The sequence below is a fragment of the Protopterus annectens genome, chromosome 5.part0 (genome assembly GCF_019279795.1).
Source record: "Protopterus annectens isolate FY-2018-M chromosome 5.part0, PAN1.0, whole genome shotgun sequence".
Taxonomy (NCBI): Eukaryota; Metazoa; Chordata; order Ceratodontiformes; family Protopteridae; genus Protopterus; species Protopterus annectens.
Window position 1 is genome coordinate 1,222,000,248 of NC_056735.1, and position 12,755 is coordinate 1,222,013,002.

The following is a 12,755-nucleotide window of genomic DNA, read 5'->3' on the forward strand; positions in this document are numbered from 1 at the left end:
ACACTCCATGCAAGCCTTCGTGAATCCTCCCCAGTGTCTAAACTAATCAACCAATAAACGGTATGTGTTACCCTAGCTATATTAACTGTATAAACTATTGTAGGCAAAATGACAGTCTCTATAAATAATCAAAAAAGCAAAAAATGAAAAAATATATAATATATAATGCAACAAGGCCAACCCAAAAGATGAATAGTACGGTTCAGCACATACAGTAGTGAAATAATAAACTAGCCCCCAAGAGAAAACAGAGCCATTGTTCAACCCAAATCGATCTTAAAGAAGAGCCATTCATATAGAACATAATATGAAGAATGATTATACTAATCATTAAACTAACAACAAATAATGCCTTAATGAATAACTGCATGTATAAAAACGAAATACCAAAGTTAAAATTAGCTAAGTTCCATAATAACTAAACTGTATATTGAATAGTTTATACATGAATTACACATCAAGAAAATGACATTTATGCCACCTACAGGCTAGCTTCATACATAACACGTACAAGTCCCAGGATCAGATTCCAACAAAAAATGGAGTCTATAAAAGTCCCCAACAAAAGTTTTGTTAGGTGTCCTTCGTTGTATATGAAAAGTAACCAAGTCCATTGTAAAGCCAAACTGTTTCCAAAAGGATTTGCCGTGAAAAACAGGAGATAACGAAACACATAAATGTCTACCCCCTTAGACAGCCAAAATGCTCGCTCAGATGACCGTACTGATGGCGATCAATAATTTATGCCAAAAAGAAAAACCATGTATGAATGTGTGAAAGCGAAATCCCAAAGTCAAAATTAGCTAAGTTCAATAATAGCTAAACTGTATATTAAATAGTTATACATGAATTACACATTAAGAAAATGACATTTAGCCACCTACAAGCTAGCTTCATACATGACATGTACAAGTCCCAGGATCAGGTTCCAACGAAAAATGGAGTCCATATAAGTCCCCAATAAAGCTTTTGTTAAATGTCCTTCATTGTATATGAAAAGTAACCAAGTCCATTGTAAATGTGCAAAATTCTTTTGAAATAATTGTGCTTGCTATTCAATACATATATCCATCTTAGTAAAACAAAATTAAAATACCATGTATATGTATTGTTAACCTTAAACCCATGTGTTAAAATAACAATAATGTATGCACGTAAGTGTATACAAAAAATCTCTATCTAAAAGTGATACGTGTTTTGGCTGTTGTGTACGTAAATATAAATAATTAATTATATTATACTTATTTATTTATTCATTTATGAACTTTTGTCCAATACTCATACAACAGTAATGGTTGCATTATTTCTACCTATATATGTATATGTACAAACACACCCGCTTATTTTTTGGCTAGTTTTCATTTTATTTATATTTACGTACACAACAGCCAAAACACGTATCACTTTTAGATAGAGATTTTTTGTATACACTTACGTGCATACATTATTGTTATTTTAACACATGGGTTTAAGGTTAACAATACATATACACAGTATTTTAATTTCGTTTTACTAAGATGGATATATGTATTGAATAGCAAGCACAATGATTTCAAAACAATTTTGCACATTGACCAGAAACCACAGTTAGAGAGTTGTCTTACACTACTTACGCAAAATTACATTTATGTATTGTAGCACATTTGTAGTGTAAGTCAGTTTATTAGGAACAATAACTTTAGAAATGATTTACGCTATTGGTACAAGATTGAATGTATGTAGTGTAGCACATCTGTTGTTTAAATTGTTTTTTTAAAAACATGTTCATTTAGAAGGTTATTTTAACAACTACTATTTTTAAGATTCAACATTTCTTCTGCATTCACACTATTTTTAATAATAGAGATTGTTTTGGAAATATGAATCATCCAAAAATTTTTTGTTGTTAATGTGGCAACTATATTTAGGAAATCCAGAAGGCTTACAATAACTATGCACTCAGCACTTTAATCAAGAGTCGTTAATTAAATTTGTTTTGTTGTTAATTGATAATCAACTGCTTTATTTAAACGAAGCCAAGCTTTTTGTGGTTCATCTTGAAAAAGCCTGACATAGTTTCAGGCGAAAGCGCTTGATTTATTGGATTTTACTACTTTTGTTCTGTGTTGTTCGTGTTGCAAAATAAAGAATTTATCGCATCCTTGGAAGAGTTTATTGGATTTAGGAAGTTCCTTTTGCAGTTTGTTTTGTGGTCTTTTTGGGACTGAGTTCGTGATTTACTTTATTTGGCATTTCCATGGCAGAAGGCACTAACCAATCCAACTTTCCAGGTACACCTCTGATTTTGCGTGATGTATCGGATGATACACCAGTGACGAGATCTGAATTCCGGCAGGTTATCTGCCTGCTTACCCAGTTAACTAACACGCTGAAAGAGAGTAACTCTAATTCTGGCAGCGGAGTTGCTGCAAACCAAGTTCAGGAAATTGGCGTGAACAACATTGAAGCAGACAGGACTGACGAACCGCAAGCTTCGGAAGTTTTTGGGCATCACATTGGAACAATTCCTAAGAGAGGAGTTTCTTCCCAACAGCATATTGCAAGTAATTCTGCTGACAATGACCCGAGACCATTTAATTTTGGCGCATGGACAAACAAACCTTTCACTTTTCAGCCAGGTACTCTTGTTAATAATACTCCGGTTGTGAGCAAAACTGATAGTGATTTTTCATTATTTAACGACAAACTATATGCTTTTACATCCACGAAACTTGAAATAGATTATTTGCAAGAATGTATTAGGGTCAGGAGGGTCCCGAAGAGCCTCCGTATAAATACATTTCCTAATAATGCTACACCAGGATCACAACTGTTTAAAGATATCACGGATTTGTTTGACAGAACGGGACTTGACATGATTCAACTCATGATCAATGATTATGAGAAGAAAATGGAAGGACTGCTACAAGAACTTAATGTTTTGAACGATTCAATTATCTCTGATTCTCACTTTTTTAGAATAAAAAAAGAATATGATAATGTATTTTTTGAAGTAGACCAGCATTGCTGTAAAATCATGGAGAGGAAAATTAAGAAGTTAGAGAGGGATTTAAATGAATACAAGAATGGGGTAGCATACCAGTCATTGGCTAAAGGGCGATAGTTTAATAAACAGGTAAATAACAATGTTGGTACTAAGAATGGTCATAATAAAAATAATGAAGCCCCCTTTGAAGAAACATTGAGACGTAGTGAACGTTTGGCACAAAAACAAAGTAACAACAATAACATTAACACTCCTAAAAATGATCAAAATCAGGTTTTTTACTTTCCCCAACGCAGACAAGGGAACAGGGCCCAGTACCAGAACCAACAAGCGTGGGGGAAACAACGGAGATGAATGCACTTATGATTCTCAATGAAGCACACTTAACAGAACCTACAGTTGAATCTTGCATAGTTACAACCAAATGCAACTTTTCCATATTTAATTTTACGGAGATTCTTATTCAGGACACCCATTTTGAGTTATTTACGAAAGGGTTCCATTTTGTTTCAGCTAAACCCCTAGATGTTACTAAAACTATTTTAGAACTAAAATTATTTACCAGACAATTAAATCTGGACTTATTCTTCAAGGGTAAGGCTTATGCAAGAGAGCCACTGAGTAGATCAAGTACTTTTAACCCACCCCTACACCCGGTTATCAAGATTTTTGAGGAACTTGTTGAGGCAGATATTAGAAAATTGTCCAAAACTAACAAGAGACCAGAGAATTTATCTCCAAACTGCTTTTCTTTAATAGAACAATTAAGAAAAGAACAAGTTCGAGTTATGAAACCAGATAAAGGGGGTGGAGTTGTATTAATGTACAGAAATGACTATGAAGAAAATATACACAACATTTTACAGGATACTGAACAATACACCACCATCTCCTTGAATGAAATTAATATAGCATATGCAAAAATAAGATTTTTATTGCAAGACCATTTGTTACAAGGTGTGATTAATGAAAAATTGTTTAATTTTTTAATGGTTAATAAACCTCTCACTCCAGTTATTTTTGGTATTCCCAAGGTCCATAAAGGGCTACATCCCTTAAAGTTTAGACTTATAGTTGCAGGTTCTGGAAGTATTACAGAACCCTTGGGTAAATTTGTGGACATTACACTTAAGAAGACTGTAGCATCTTTTAAACACATTTGTAAGGACTCTTGGGACTTTCTTAGGAATATTAAGAAAGAGTTTTATGAAACCACTGATTTTATGGTCACTATAGACGTGGTAGAGTTATTTCCTAGTATCCCTCACGACATTGGTCTAGAATGGTTTAAAGAGATTTTAATCAAAGACTCAGGATTAAGTGCAAAGATTATCAACCTTTTAATAGATTTTATGGAAATCATTTTACACAACAATTTTATTTATTTTAACGGAGAACTTTTTAAGCAAAGAAAAGGTGTAGCCATGGGCACACCGTGTGCCTCTGCATATGCAAACATTTTTTTATTTTATTGGGAAAGTGAATTTATTTTCACGTCACCCTGGAAAAAAAACATCATACACTATCAAAGGTACCTGGACGACATTTGCATATTGTGGAAAGGCAACAAAGAAAGTCTCCAAGAATTTTTAACCTACATCAATAACACCACACATTTTTTAAAGTTTACATCCAATTTTAGTGACTGCAGTTTGAATTATTTAGATGTACTGCTTACTAAGAATTTGGAACTACAGATGTTTCAGTCATCAGTGTTCAGAAAAAGTACTTTTTCCAACGCATATTTACATTTTTGTAGTGGCCACCCATTTTCACAAAAGAAAGGTATATTAAAGGGCCAACTCATCAGGGCTTCTAGAATGTGCAACAACGACGAGTTGTTTTTTAAGGAAGCTAACACATTGATGAAGTTATTTCTAGAAAGAGGGTATCCTAAAGCCTTGATAGACACAATGTACCAAGAAGTGTTATCAAAAAGGGTTGATTTATATTGCCCCTTACTGGGCATACCAATTTAAGTTTTGCCCATTTACAACAACTCATTGAACAAACAAGGTGACCAATTTGATTTCCAAACTGCATTTAGTTGCACTTTTAACAACGACGCTTTTAGAATAAAAAATGCAGTGTCAAAATGCTGGCCTATTTTAAGATCAAATGAAGAGACTAACAAATGGTTACCTAAGCAACCAACATTTGTTAATGCAAGGAACACTAACCTCAAAAATATGTTTGAAAGGCACACACAACAATTTGAAGGTACAAAGGGTTCAATAACTGGCACCTTTAAATGCAATTCTTGTAAACAATGCCCATACATTATGAACACTGATGCTTACTATATTAAATCAAGAAAATTTAAGGTGAAATCTGAGTTGTACCACAATTGTGCATCAAAGGGAATTGTTTACTTAGGGGTATGTCAGGTGTGTGAAAGCTTTTACATAGGGAAAACAGAGAGGACGTTACGTAGAAGGATTTACGAACATCTTTATGACATACAGAAAAAGAAAGATTCAAATACATTTTACAGACATCTGACAATATGCCCCAAGATGACTTTAAAATTTATGGTGTTAGAACAGGTTCCTTTGAACCCTAGGGGTGGGGACTGGGAAACAACAGTTGAATACAAAGAATTAACTTGGCAACTAAGACTGAATGCATCCAGACCACCTGGTTTAAATGAAGCTATCAGCATCACCAGTCTATTAAAATTAAGACTAGCAAAACTTTAAAAGGTTGTAACATAAAGATACTTATTTACACACATAAAAACTGGTGGTTCCAGGTTTTCAACACACATTTATGAAAACATGGATTAATACAGTGTATTCCATGTTTATTTTTCATACTGTTATATATTTCACACATCACGTATATATTATTCAATTATTTATAATTATACTTATATACAAACATATACATTTTACAAGATTATTTATATGATATAGAGATTTTAACAAATTAATTAAGTTATTGTTGGCACATATTTATTAATTATATTATAATTTTTTATTTACTCATTTATGAACTTTTGTCCAATACTCATACAACAGTAATGGTTGCATTATTTCTACCTATATACGTATATGTACAAACACACCCGCTTATTTTTTGGCTAGTTTTCATTTTATTTATATTTACATACACAACAGCCAAAACACGTATCACTTTTAGATAAAGATTTTTTGTATAGACTTACGTGCATACATTATTGTTATTTTAACACATGGGTTTAAGGTTAACAATACATATACACAGTATTTTAATTTCATTTTACTAAGATGGATATATGTATTGAATAGCAAGCACAATGATTTCAAAAGAATTTTGCACATTGACCAGAAACCACAGGTAAAGAGTTGTCTTACACTACTTACTCAAAATTACATTTATGTATTGTAGCACATTTGTAGTGTAAGTCAGTTTATTAGGAACAATAACTTTAGAACTGATTTACGCTATTGGTACAAGATTGAATGTACGTAGTGTAGCACATCTGTTTTTTAAATTGTTTTTTTAAAAAGATGTTCATTTAGAAGGTTATTTTAACAACTACTATTTTTAAGATTCAACAATTCTTCTGCATTCACACTATTTTTAATAATAGAGATTGTTTTGGAAATATGAATCATCCAAAATTTTTTTGTTGTTAATGTGGCAACTATATTTAGGAAATCCAGAAGGCTTACAATAACTATGCACTCAGCGCTTTAATCAAGAGTCATTCATTAAATTTGTTTTGTTGTTAATTGATAATCAACTGCTTTATTTAAACGAAGCCAAGCTTTTTGTGGTTCATTTTGAAAAAGCCTGACATAGTTTCAGGCGAAAGCGCTTGATTTATTGGATTTTGCTACTTTTGTTCTGTGTTGTTCGTGTTGCAAAATAAAGAATTTCACCACATCCTTGGAAGAGTTTATTGGATTTACGTAGTTCCTTTTGCAGTTTGCTTTCAAGTCCATTGTAAAGCTGAACTGTTTCCAAAAAGATTTGCCGTGAAAAACAGTAGATAATGAAACACATAAACTTCTACCCCCTTAGACAGCCAAACTGCTCACTCAGATAACCGTACTGACCGCGATTAATAATTTATGCCAAAAAGTAAAACCAAAATTCCTTTGGATGATGTCGAGTGCCCAAAAAAATGATGCTGACGATTCAAACCCTTTTCTGAAATGCACCAAAATGCCCGTCAGTAAAATAAGTGACATAGTCACCTGAAATTGCATGTAGGTCATCACAAATCATGAAGCAATTAAATCGAAATGAGAGAAAACAATCCTTTAAAGTTATAAACATTATTAAGTAGATCCACAGGGCAAATGGAAGTAATCCAATGACCAAAACCACCAATGAACGAAAATAATCCACTCGCATGGAGGGAAACCACCAGACGCCAACAGAAACAAGGAAGGAAGGAAGAACCAAATGTTTGCATGATACACATACAGCTGCTGCACGGCTCATGAAATGACACATCCAAACAAAAGAAAGCCAGCAGTAAAGGTGGAAACCCACAGTTTAATACAAATAATAAAAAAATCACATAACAAGGTAGAGGGAAATAAGCCCAACTACCTGCCCCAAACCGGTTACGGCTGTAATAGCCTTATTCAGTGAGTAAACATGAGTAAACTAAAAATCCACTCATATATATATATATATATATATATATATATATATATATATATATATATGGTACTCATAATTGGTCATTAAGCCCAGGTGGAAATAAAGCTCCTAACTTAATAATCCATTTATGTTCCTTAAAATTATGTTGTGCCATCCTGATTTGTCCCTACATTTGCAAACAATACAAACGTCCTACCAATGCTTTGTATAAACATGTGTGCAAACACAATACTGCATCTTTTTATTTCACTGTTATAGATTGTATTGTGGGCAATTGTAGGGACAAATCATGATGGCATGACATACTTAATTTTAAGGAACGTAAATGGATTATTATGTTAGGAGCTTTATTTCCACCTGGGCCTAATGACCAATTATGAATGCACCAATGAACTGTTTTATGTACCATATGTATATATGAGTGGATCTTTGGTTTGCTCATGTTTACTCACTGAAAAAGGCTGTTACAGCCAAAACTGGTTTGGGCCAGGTAGTTGGGCTTATTTCCCTATACCTTGTTGTGTGATTTTTTTATTATTTGTATTAAACTGTGGGTTTCCACCTTTACTGCTGGCTTTCTTTTGTTTGGATACTTCATCTGACTGCCATATGTGGGCCTGTCCAGATGTCAGAGTCAGTGACAGTTTGACAGCTAGGCCATGTAGCCGCATAATAACATAGTAACACAAACTGTCTGAGGACCCCAACAGATGTAGTGGTGCAATGATGGACAACCTGCCAAATAGGCATGCTCAGAGGTGTGTAGTCCACAAACTTGTGTGTAACGTTATGGCATTTACCATGCTCACACCAGAATTACAAATACATAATAGCAGCCACTGTGGGCAAAGCCTGTGACCGGACTACAGAAGGATAAAGAGACACACAGAAGGGGGAGGGGGAACACTGGTCAAACAAATGGAGAATTTGCACACCAAAGCACATTTTGTAGTAACATAGGTGCCCTGCAGTTTATGGAGTCAGTAAGCATCACCTGCAAATACACAACACACACCCACAGAAGTGGAGGTCCACAAAAAATCATACCCCAAGTAAAGGACACCTCAGAGGCAAAAACACTGAGAACTTCTTAAACCTACACACCACAGTCCATGCATACTCCACACACCGGGGCCCTGCAAACACTAAGGCCTTACCATACACACAACAGATTACTCATAGAAGACTCCACTTTGAGACACACAGATGTGCCACACATCAGGCAGGATAAGGAGAAAGAAGTCACGATTACTTGTTTGGCAGGTGCCATAATCTGCCATATCACACATACACTCAAGTCACCCCACAACAGGTACATGTATCACATTAGCCTTGTCCATGGCAGTGTGAATGATGTCAGAAGTATTTCATGGACTAAAGAAAGACAGACATGATGCAACGTGCTGAATATGTGTCCCTTGCAGATATGTCCATAGCTATAATCAGCATCCTGCTGTCACCCAGAGTAATGGATCAATACAAAGAGAAAGTGATTGCCAGTAACACCTGACTCACTTACCATTGTCACTCCATGGGGATCCACTGCCTGGCAGCCTGGGAACATATGAGTGACAAAACGCACTGCCTTGCTACAGATGGCCTGCACCAGTCTCACATGGCCTACAGGTCTCTGGCAAAGGCCCATGCCTCACCCATAGTGCCACTGTAGGGAATGTCATGGGGTCCATACTACCAACATAACACAGTCAACAAAATGCAAATGAAAGGCCATCCCTCTAATGGCTAGTAGCATACCTCTCAACCTCATAAAGCAAGAAATCTGGACAAAGTCAAACATAATGGTGGGATAAAGGTCCAACTATAGGGACACTTTTGAAATAATGTTCTCATAATGTTAGAAAGGTGATAGAATAACAGAGGGGAGTGTAGTAGCATGGATGTCATGAAGGGTGTGAAGTCTGAAACTCTAATCTTTGGTCATTATTCCCTTGACGGCAACCCTGAGTGATTTGCAACAAACTTGATAGAAAACCACAGTGTGAAGGGAAACTGACCAGATATGTGAGGCATGAATCTGGATAATCTGTGAGAATCTGTACAGTTGAGAGGTATGGCCACACCGGAATATGACCTTTCAGGTAAGAAGAATACCGCACAATGTGGAGATCCCCAGCCAGCATATCACTAAGGTGCTGGACCTTTTACACAGCTTTATCAGTTAGTCAGCTGTAGCCATACCTCCCAACTGGCCAGATTGTGTAAGAAGGTCTAGCCTTTGCCTCATAATATTGGTCTGGGCATCATCCATCTCATATTTCTCTTGTAAATAACTGTGATGATCTGATGATATCTGTCAGTAGGTAATGACACAATATATTACAGTGTCAAACATTACATAAGTCAGAAAATGTCTGCTAAAACAAACCCTGTAGCTCAAGCAACTCATACATTAATAAGATCTATATTGACAGTATCCCCCTATGTTTGGGCAATTGTTTCCCCATACTGGCAGCCTATCTCCAGTTATAGGTTCATAGGTTCATAGGTAGATACCAGGCTATCTGCCCTAGGGCATTTATAGGCCTAGCCAGAGTGTATTTGGCTTCCGCCTCTCTATTAGATTAGCCTACTGTGCCTCTGTAAAGTAGGTCACAGAAGGTACCCTTTTAAGATTAGTTTACTGTGCCTCTGTCTAGCAGAGACACGGGAGAGATCCCAGGGGTGAATTTGCGATTTCCCATCCACACATCCAAATTTCGCTTGAAGAGGGTCAGCAAGGGGCTATGTCTAACATGAAATGGGATTCTATTCCAGAGTGAGGGGAGCCTCTGGGAAATGAATCTGTCCCTCCAGCATGTCCTATTTATTTTTGTGCTGAGGTTTAGGTCCCTGGAGCGTGTAGTTCTAAGGGACTTGGATATTTTGAGGTGGAGCATGTCCATTAATTCTGGGTTTGACATGGCTTTGTACGTCAGGCATAGATCACCTCTGAGTAGGTGGTAAGCAACTGAGTAGAGCTGGAGTTTCTTTAGTTGAGCTGCATAGGACATCTGTTTGTAGCCCATGATCCTCTTGGTGAGGTACTTTTGGGGTCTCTCCAGTTGCTGCAGGTGTCGGGTAAGGTACATCCCAAAGGGGCATTGTATTCAATTATGGGCCTGATGAGTGACGAGTAGAGGGGCACAATGACCTCTCTTGATCTAGATGCGAACTCTTTCATGATAAGGTGGGCTATATAGAAGGTCTTTCTAACCACTTTGGCAACGTGATTATCAAAGGAGAGATTACTATCTACATTGGTCCCCAAATCTCTAATTACTTCTTTCATACTTAATGGATTACCACTTATGTGGTAATTTGTGGGCACCTTGTTTTTCCCAAAGAGGATGGCTATGCACTTTTTAGCATTTAGCTTGAGGCCGTGGCTCTGGCACCAAGCATCCGTCTCTGTGAGACCCTTTTGGAGGATGCTTGTGTCAGCTGGAAATTCGATTATGGCCCCCAGTTTGCAGTCATCTGCGAACTTTGTCAGCCATAATCCCCCCATGTTAGCCTGAACCTCAGAGAAGTATATACCGAACAAGAGAGGTCCCAGAACTGAGCCCTGTGTGATGCCACTTGTAACTGGTTTGGATTCGAACACGGCACCTGCGATTCTGACCATGTGGGTTCTATTTCTGAGCCAGTTTGCACCCCATCTTGTGATATAGGGGTTGATATTTAAGCTGGTAAGCTTATTTATGATACCCAAGTGGGGTATTGTGTCAAAGGCTTTTGCGAGGTCCAGGTAGGCTGTGTGCACTACTTTGCCCTCATCTATGGCTTTGGTAACTGTTTCAAAGAAATCAGCTAGGTTTAAGAGGCAAGATCTGCCCTTAACAAAGCCAAATTGTTTAGGGTCCAGTGTCTGGAGGCTCCCAATGTCATAGCTTTACAGACCAGACTAGTCAGGCTAATGGGGCAATAGTTTCTGGGGTCCGTTGTGGCACCACCTTTGTGGAGTGGGACCACTGTAGCTGTACACCATTCTTTGGGTACATATCCTGTAGTAAGGCTAAGTTTGAACAGTGACTTAATGTGAGGGTTCAGTTCTTCTTGGAGCTCGTGTAAGACACAGCCTGGGACACCGTTCGGTCCCATAGATGCTGTGTTTTTTGCTTTGGAGAGGGCAGCTTTCACCTGTGCATCTGTGATGTCAGGGAGGTTACATTCAGTTGGGATAGGCGTTTGCTCCTTTGGGGGGAGGGGGGGAGAAGTTTGCGCTGAATCTGTCTGCTAGGATGTTGGCTATGTCTGTAGGTTTGGTATATTTTGTACCATTATGCAACAATTCAGAGCATATCTGGGAGTTTCTGCCCATGTTTCTGACATAACTAAGGAAGGCCTTGTGATTATCTTTAGTGTCTAGGGCAATTTTTCTTTCGAAACTGGCCTTTGATGGTTTTATGAGGGATCAAAGTTTCTTGCTAATACTGATCAGAGATGCCTTCCCTTTTTGGGATTTTGCTCTGTCATGTAGTAGCTTCCTCCTTCTGTTGTATAGCTTATTTATGGCCAGGGTCCACCAGACCGGTCTCCTGTTTTTGGAGGAGTGAGTCTTGGTTTTATTTGGGATAGCACGATCCATGCATTCCTGCAGGTGCTCATAGAATGCATTTATAAAGGATTCTGCGGATTGGGCTGTGTTATCCTCTGGCCCAGGGGCTTTGAAGGATTCCACCTCAGTCTTGAGAAGTGCAAAGTTGGCTTTTGAGAAATTCTTTACAGTGATTTCCTTGGCTGGGGGTGGGGACGGGATATGGATGTCCAGGGAAATTTGTTTATGGTCTGATCTTACCAATGAGGGGCTTACCTCTGGTGTGGAACATAGAGTCTCCATGTTGGTGATGACCAGGTCCAATATGTTGTTCCCTCTTGTGGGAGTGGTGACCAGTTGTTCCATTGTGTTAGAGTTTATAAATTCAAGGAACCGTTTAGGGTGTTTGGGCTTGAGTAGTTTTCCCAGTCAATGTTTGGGTAGTTGAAGTCACCCAATAACATAGTGTTTGGAGAGACCTTCATATTCTCCAGTGTTCTCAGGAATGCCAAGTGGGGTTCCTGTAATAGGGAGGGTATTCTGTAGCAGGCTACAAACTGAAAGGCAGTTTTGCCCGCTGTTAGTTGCACATGGATGGTTTCCAATGCTTCGTGCAGTGCCACTAACCTGGAG